Genomic DNA, 8,757 nt, shown 5'->3' on the forward strand with positions numbered 1-8,757 from the left:
CCTTCTGCATCCCTGCCCTTTGTCACTCCAGTCTCCAGCAATACCAAGGAGAACCCTCCCCTGCAGCCACTCCCGGAGCCCTCTCCCCACCCCCACCCCCACCCCAGCTAGGATCCTCCCTGATGTGGCACAGGCCTGGTGCGTCCTCAGCCCACTAGATCCTTAACACAGACTCCGCTCCACCTGCTGCCACTGCCCCTCCTGTCTTTCCACAGCTCGACCTTCTGCAAGAAAGATTTCCTTCACAAGCTGCACTTTTTCTACTCTTTCATTTACTCATTAAAAATATACATTTGAAAGCTACCGAAGTAGCCCATGCTTCTTGGAAACCCACCAGCCAGTCTTTGGTTTTCTCTTGTTGCTCCTTGAATCATCACCACCCACTCCTGCCCTGCCCACCTACCCACGCTTCACCAAGGGTCCCAGGAGGGCATCTCTCCTGGGACATTCCTGGAGGTTTCCAGTCCTCAGCCACACTTGATGTCAACACAAGCCCAGTTCCCTGCCTGAACAGTGACCTTCCATCTCTAGGAGACACGGACAAGGTCTTCTGGCTGCCCACTCTATAGTCACCCCAGCACAGAAGAGGTTCGGGAGCATTTCTGGGGAATAAGTGAAGGAGGGAGGGCTGAGGGATCCCTGTGACCCTAACCCAAGTGCTTTCTCCTCTTACTCAACCCAGAAGCAATCAAGCCTAACTCAACCGTGGCACAAAGGTGTGCGAGCTACATCAGCACCCCTAAGAAGCTGCGGTTGGCTTCTACTTTTCACTGGCACATTTTTTCTATTTGGACCTGACTTCCTCTGGTTCCATGGCTGGAAGGGTACAGATTTTCTCAAACAATTCACCTAAACATTTTGGTATTTTATTTTTAGGACCAAAACTATCCCAAGTTTATAATGATAAAAATCCCCAAATTCTATTCTTTCTCTCTCCTAATCTGGAGTTATTCAGCCAGGCGGCTTACAGAGCGCAGCAGAGGCACGATCAACTTCTCAATCTGCACGTTGGATCATGGGTTACCTCCAAAAGCCCCCTCCCTCTCTGCCAGTGACTCAGCCGCCCATCCCAGGCATCAGCAGCTGGCTGCAGGTTCCCTCGGCAGACTGCAAGGACACTGGGGCAGCTCTCTTTGAGACCTGACTCCTGATTGGGTCTCTGTTGGCACAGACCCTTCCCCTCCTATCCCTCACAAATGTTTTCCCCAGTAGTATTTATGAAGTATTGATTTATCGGTCCCACATTTATTCCAGACATCCATCCAGCCTTTGGGAGGGACAGAAAAGTGCCCTAGTGTGGTCCTGCTTGCAATGATCGGTCACACTAAGAGACTGTGTGCAGCCTGTCTGGGAGCTGTGGAGTCGGCCTCCATGGCAGCTACCACCTCTGCGGCTGCACACCACCTGAGCTGGAAGGCTAAAAGACGCTACTGAAGAAGAGGGATGTTTCTGAAAGAATAGGGTCAATATGGTGCTGAATTCAGATAAGGAAGCAAAAAAACAACAACTGCTGAGAGAAGCGAGCCAGACCAGGGTCTTTATGAGCCAAACGGCTGGCTCGGTGGGTGAACCGGGGTGGCACGCTGGTGTATTAAATTTGTCAGCAAGTCCTGGAAGGACACGCAGAATTCAGCACTTCATTAGTTTCCACTTAGTTAGAGCTTAGTGATGTGGGGCTGAGGGGCAGGGTACTGGTGCCGGGGTGCAGGAGAGGTCGCTCTGGCTGTCATTGTTGCTGTTGCAAAGGTGGTGAGCTCTGCCCCCTCCCCACTGCCCCACCGGCTTCTCCTAGAGCAGAAGGGCGTTAGGGCTGGATGTCACACACGCCTCGGTAGACGCAGCAGCCCAGCCCATTCTGACTTGATGTAACAATTGTTACGCACTATTACGTTCACTTTTTCACTGCTCTGTCAATCTCCTATGTTTCTTTGATTCCCAGATTCGTGGGCCCAAATTCCCCTTCCCCAGATTATCAGAGGAATAGAACTAAATCTTGCCACTCCATTAGGCTTTGCGGATCCACACTTTGAAGATGTCTAAACTATATCTGTCTATTTCCCCCCTAACCCTAGTAACTAACATCTCAAACCGAAATTCCTTTCTCTTCCCCCCAGGCCAGCACTCGTGCTTTGGGCGCTCTGCCTGAACCCCCTTACTCTGCTGCCCTCACGCTGCGTCCTGCCCGTGGCGACTCCTTTTCTGTTGCTTCTTTTGCAGCTTCCAACCCTCCAACCCATCACCCGCCCACTCCACCCTGACGTAGTTCTCTGACTTCTCAGGCAACACAGCACAATCAGAGGGCCCCAGTAGGCCACTGTCACTATGCCTGAGTTTAATCCTGCCCTATGAATGGAATCACTCTCACCAGCAGAAAATCTGAATGTATCCGTATGATACAAAAGCACAGCCAGGGGCTCCCCCACCCACCCAGCATGGGTGCCCACAGGAGCTCTCCAATGATTTCTCTCCATGAGGACTTGCAATGATAATTATGGCGCCTGCCACTCACTCGCCCTATGGCCATCCAGCAATGTTAGCCATTACACAGAGCAGGTGTTGAAAATAAAGTAAAAACTTTAGTGTAAAAGACACTTAAAATTGAGATGGTAGAATTCTCCAAAGCCAGTATTTTGGGGTATATGAATTGGGAGAAGACTGACTTTGTTCAACGCTAGCCGCAGACATTTCAGGAGCTTTGAGGAGCCCGTGCCTACCACCCAGCCTCAGTCCTGACTCCGGTCAATCTGCACCTCATCTGACCTTGTCTCTAGACCTTGCCAACTCCTGCACTCTCTCAACCTCTTTTATCACCCAGTACTACACCGTTATTCTTGCTCTCTTTCCCTTTCCTGCCTTGGGTAATTCTAAGAGGTCTCAGCTGAATTCCATCCTTATCAAACTCTGTGTACTCACCTATCTCGTGATGCCCGTCACCCCACCTAAGTACCACAGCTGAAGAGGACCAGCACTAAAAAGGGGGGTGTGATCTGCACACAGGTTCCAGGCACTCAGCAATTCTCAGCACCCGGTCTCGCTTTGTAAACAGTCACCACTTTCCCCTCCTCCCACCCCACTGGGTCTAGCAGGGACCTCGCCCTGCAACTGAGCTCTTCTCCTGTCCCCACCCTCCCCAGCAGTCTCATCTCCATCCCTGGCTGCCCCCTGCCCTGAATGTCATGGCTCCTCCAGCTGAGTCTCAGTCTCCCCACAGTCTACCCAGAGCTGGCTCCTCCGCCCATCCTCCTGACATCATCTGCCCTGGAGCCCAAGCCAGAGCCTGGCTCTCAAGTCTCCCTCTTACCCCCACTGCCCCCAGCACGTGTCTCTACTGCAGAGCTCTGCTCCCCAACCCTGGCACACCACTGCACACAGGGCCTGTGGCACCGTTCTCGAACTTGGAGTGGGTACATCTCCCACTCCAAAACCCCACTTAGCTCCAATCCTGTGACTTAGTAATTCTGCCCCTAGGCACATGCCCTGCAGAAATGTGTATAGTACAAATGTTTGAGAAAAGACATCAACTGGAATATTCACAGATTTGTTCACCATTGCAAGAAAAAAAGAGAAAAAACAATCACCGACAGCAAGATTGGATAAGTACAGAACCTCCACAGGTGACCACCTCCCTGCACCGTCTCTTTAAATTGACCTGATTTTCACAACCTGCACATGTACTCAATGGAAGTCCCTTATGTTGACAGTTCGTCACAGTCTCTTGGGTGGTCAGCTTACAGAGGTTCTGCATAACTGTAGATTCACACGGGAGCACCTGCCACCAGTGAAAATGGAGAGCTAGGCTCTGCACCTGTGGCTCAAGCGGCTAAGGCGCCAGCCACATACACCTAAGGTGGCAGGTTCAGATCCAACCCAGCCCGCCAAACAACAATGATGGCTGCAACCAAAAAATAGCCGGGCATTGTGGCAGGCGCCTGTGGTCCTAGCTACTTGGGAGGCAGAGGCAGGAGACTCACTTGAGCCCAGGAGTTGGAGGTTGGTGTGAGCTGTGATGCCACAGCACTCTACCCAGGGGGACAGCTTGAGGCTCTGTCTCAAAAAAAAGAAAGAAAGAAAATGGAGAGCTGCATGCAGCAACGTGGGTGGGTGTCGCCAACACGAGGGTGACCAAAAGCAAACATAGAAGAGCATGATGCTACGTGATTCCGGTTATAGAAAGGTTAGAAATCAGACAAAACTAATCCCTGGTGTTGAAATAACGATAGTGTTTTCCTTTGGGGAGGAAGAAGGGATGGTGTCTGGAAAGAGGACATGGGAGTTTTGGGGACCTTGGCATGCCCTCTCTCTTACCCTGAGAGAGGGTTACACAGACAGGCCCATTGTAACATCATGCATCAGTGTAAAGACCTATAACCTGGCTGAATGTATGCAATGATTCAATACATTTTTTAAGGCCAGGAACAGTCGTTCACACCTATGATCCCAGCATTTTGGGATGCTGAGGCAGAAGGATTGGGTGAGGCCAGGAGATGGAGAGCAGCCTGGGCAACATAGTCAGACCTTATCTCTACAAAATATTAAAAAATTTAAAAACAGCCAGGGGTGGCTGTTCACACCTGAAGTCCTGCCTGCCTGGACAGCTGAGGCAGGTGAATCACTTGAGCCCAGGAGTTCAAGGCTGGAGGGAGTTATGGCCACATCAGGGCACTCCAGCCTGGGTGATAGAAGGAGACCTTGTCTCTGAAAAAATAAATAAATAACAGATTTTAAAAAATACCTTAGTGCTTTTAAGCTTGGGTCAGTTATTTATTCCTTTCTAGGAATAATAACATCTGCCTCTTAGTCGTGTCAGAAGGATGAGAAAAACAATGCAGGAAAAAGGTTTAACAAGGAACCTGTCACTGAGTGAGCCTCTTGTCAGCTATCACTATCAATTAGCACATGGTAAATGTTTGTGGAAGGAAAGCCAAACCCCTGCCCCCAGCTCCGCCCCAACCTCAGACATTCCTTTAATCCCCAAAGCTGGAGGCCCCTCCTCTACAAGACACTACTCTCCAGTGCTGCGGCCCAGCCCCTCAGCCTCCCACTGAGGATGGAATGCCAGCCTCCTCCACCCAGGGACCAGAGGAAGGACCCCTCCCACTTCTGGTTCCCCTCGGAGAGAAGATATCAGAAGGCCAATTAGATTGCAGGTTCGTTTCTGGTTACTCATGGTTTTGGCATTCTTATGCTATCATTCATGTCAATGCTTATCCCAAATTCTCCACAGACAGATCACCAGTGAGGAATGCCACCCTGTGTGTCCCGCAGACCTATTGCACATTTTAACCCAAAGAATCATTAATGATGAAGCATATGCCCATTAGCTCCCCTCCCAATCCACAGCAAGGCCACTGGAAATAAACACTGTTCTTCAAACAGCTTCCTTTGGGGGACATTATCAGCACCCCACACTCAGGAAACAGCATGCCCTTCTTTTGACTGGTAGAACAGTCTTTCAGCCGCTGTTTAACCTCTTTATGCTTCAGCTTTCTTGTCTGCAAAGATGGAAATAAGAATAGTCTCTTCCTCATAGTTTTTTTAGTGAGGATTAAATGAGCTAATTTATGTAAAAAGCTTGCACCAGCACCTGGCATGTAAGCATTGCATAAGAGTTGGGACTGCCCTCCCTGCTGTTCTGGGGAGAGCAAGCTGCTTCTCCAGCTCAAGTGTCCTGAGAGCTATGCTCTGGTCCTCCTCTGCTCTAAACACCCTCCAATTGTACCAGAGTCCAGGAGAAAAAAACTGGAGGAACAAAATGGAGCTCAACAAGGGTACCAAACTTATCAGACTTGGTTATAATTATGGAAGATAAAAATCAAACCAGAAAAAAGATGGTAAAGAGCTTAGGGATATCATCATTACCATGTGCACCCCAAATGCCCCAGGCGCTCCAGTGCAAGGCTTGGGGGGCCTCACATTGAGGCAGTCTCCAGGAGCTTAGGGCTCCTGTCAAGCCTCCCAGCACCATCTGCCTCATTACACCCATACCTAGGCACTTTTCCACTGCGTCACCCCCAATCTGACTGCCTTCTTTCCTTGTGGTCCAGAACAGAAGCACAGTAAAAACAAACGTGGAAAGTTTCCCCAAACCTTACAGATGTCTCCAACCACAGGCCTAATCTAGAGTTACAGCCCCTTTCCCCTCTATACTTAAGAAACACACTAAATTCCTACCCTGCTGAAATGTTCCTTCACTCCCTGCCAGCCTGTAGCAAGCCCAGTCTTCCCTGCCAGAACGGCTGGAACCCTGATAACAGAAGAACCAACCATTCTAAGCACAGCCATGAATATTCTCTGGTCTCAAATGAGAGCATTTTCATCTTGGAAACCTTTCAGATCCAAAATCCATTTACCTGACATTAACCACTAAACACTGAAAATCTAACTTAAAAAGGCCCAAAGGTTTCTTCTCAGTCAGAGCCATTTCTTACTGAATACAGGTCGGGCCTGATTATCCTCAAAAGTTGAGCCATCTTTCCCTGCTGACCTGTGGGATTCTACCAGATCTTCTCCTGTAGTTAGATAAGAGATAGCATAGCAGTACACAGTCTGTCTTCTTACCAGTTTTCTCCTCTTAAGAAGATGGTATTGGTATCTTTGCATGATGCTAGGGGTTGAATTGTGTCTCCCAACAAGATACTTGGGAGTCATAATCCCTACACCTGTTGTAGCTATAATTAGTGAAGATGAAGCCATACTGGAGTAAACTGAGCCCTCAATCCAACATAACCAATGTTCCTTCTTTTTTTTTCTAGACAGTGTCTTGCTCTGTTGCCCCAGCTAGAGTGCAGTGGCATCATCACAGCTCACTGCAACCTCCTAGGCACAGCCTCCAAAGTAGCTGGGACTATAGATACAACACCCAATTTGAGCAATTTTTTTTTTGAGACACAGTCTCACTTTATCATCCTGAGTAGAGTGCTATGGCATTGTAGCTCATAGCCACCTCAAACTCTTGGGTTCAAGAGATCCTCTTGCCTCAGCCTCCTGAGTAGCTGAGACTAAGGGTACCCACTACAATGCCTAGCTACTGGGTCAGTAGCAGTGTCTTCCTTTTTTAAAAATTTTTTTATAGAATTGGGTGAGGTGGCTCACGCACGTAATCCTAGCACTCTGGGAAGCTGAGGCAAGTGGATTACTTGAGCTCACAGTTCAAAACCAGCCTGAGCAAGAGCAAGACCCCATCTCTAAAAATATCCAGGTGTCGTGGTAGGCACCTGTAGTCCCAGCTACTCCAGAGTTTGGGGTAAGAGAAACACTTGAGTCCAAGATTTTGAGGTTGCTGTGAGCTATGATGCTATAGCACTCTACTGAGAGTGACAAAGTGAGACTCTGTCTCAAAAAATAAATAAGTAAATAATTTTTTGTAGAGATAGAGTTTTACTCTGCTGCCCAGCCTCGTCTTGAATTCCCGGCCTCAAGCAATCCTCCTACCTTAGACTTTTTGTTGTTGTTGTTATTGTTGTTGTAGTTGTCATTGTTGTTTGGCAAGCCCGGGCTGGATTCCAACCAACCAGCCCCAGTGTATGTGGCTGACGCCTAAGCTGTTGAGCTACAGGCACCAAGCCAACCTCAGACTTTTTGAAAGGAGATTGGCTTGGTACCCGTAGCTCAGTGGTTAGGGTGCCAGCCACATGCACCAGGGCTGGCGGGTTTGAACCTGGCCCAGGCCTGCTAAACAACAATGACAACAACAACACCACAAAAAATAGTCAGGCCTTGTGGCAGGTGCCTATAATCCTAGCTACTTGGAAGGCTGAGGCAAGAGAATTGCTTAAGCCCAAGAGTTTGAGGTTGCTATGAGCTGTGATGCCACAGCACTCTACCAAGGGCAACATAATGAGATTCTGTCGAAAGAAAGGAAGGAAGGAAGAAAGAAAAGAGCTGGTGAGGGGTTTGGTGGGAAGGATGGTCAGCTATCTCCCCAACCACAACATACCCTAGAGCCACTGGGGACAGTGGGCATACAGATAGAGAAAGGAGGGTTGCATCCAGAAAAAAAGCCTCTGGTTCCAGGCGAAGACTCCAACCACTTGAGGTTCAGGACAGAGAACCCAAGAAGGTGAGCTAGAAGGTTGGTGCAGATACATAGTGGAAGAGCTGGTTCAAAACAGCCTTGACCTACTCAGAAAATTGCTTAGGACTGATATGGGAAGGGGAATTCCCTTGTGCTGTCTTTTCCATTCCCTTTTCACTGTTAAAAAGCTAATTACAAAAAAAAAAAAAAAAGGAAAATTATGAATTGCATACAGATATAAAAAGGAACACTTGTTAAAGATTTCATTTAATGAACGGTGGAACCAGGCAGATGTTCCAACTAGTTTAAAGAGAATCTGAAGAGCAGATGTGTTTACAGATCAAGACATGAATATGCAAATGAAGGCAAAACTAGTTTTCCGAGGTGGCCAGGCAAGAAGTCAGTTGAGCCTCTCCTGAACAGGACAGAATTTGCGTATCTATAAACAAGAATTATGTTGCATTCTATCAGTTGCTGTACTAGTTTGAATAGTGTCCACCAGAAATGCAAGTTCTAGGGTAGGGTGACCAGACGTCACGTTTTTGGCAGGACAGTCCCAATTTTTAACAATTTGTCTCATGTCCTGTGGCGATTTAAAAAAGTCCCGATTTTTGGAAATAATGCACGAATGGGAATATACAGTTTTTGGCTGCCATGTGGCTATTTTGCCAGGATATGAGTTTTATATTATTTTTGTTAATTTTATAATGTTAAACTGTAATAATAACAAATAATTGTTGAGA

This window comes from Otolemur garnettii, unplaced genomic scaffold (assembly GCF_000181295.1).
Source record: "Otolemur garnettii isolate 467f Iridium unplaced genomic scaffold, OtoGar3 scaffold00033, whole genome shotgun sequence".
Lineage (NCBI taxonomy): Eukaryota > Metazoa > Chordata > Mammalia > Primates > Galagidae > Otolemur > Otolemur garnettii.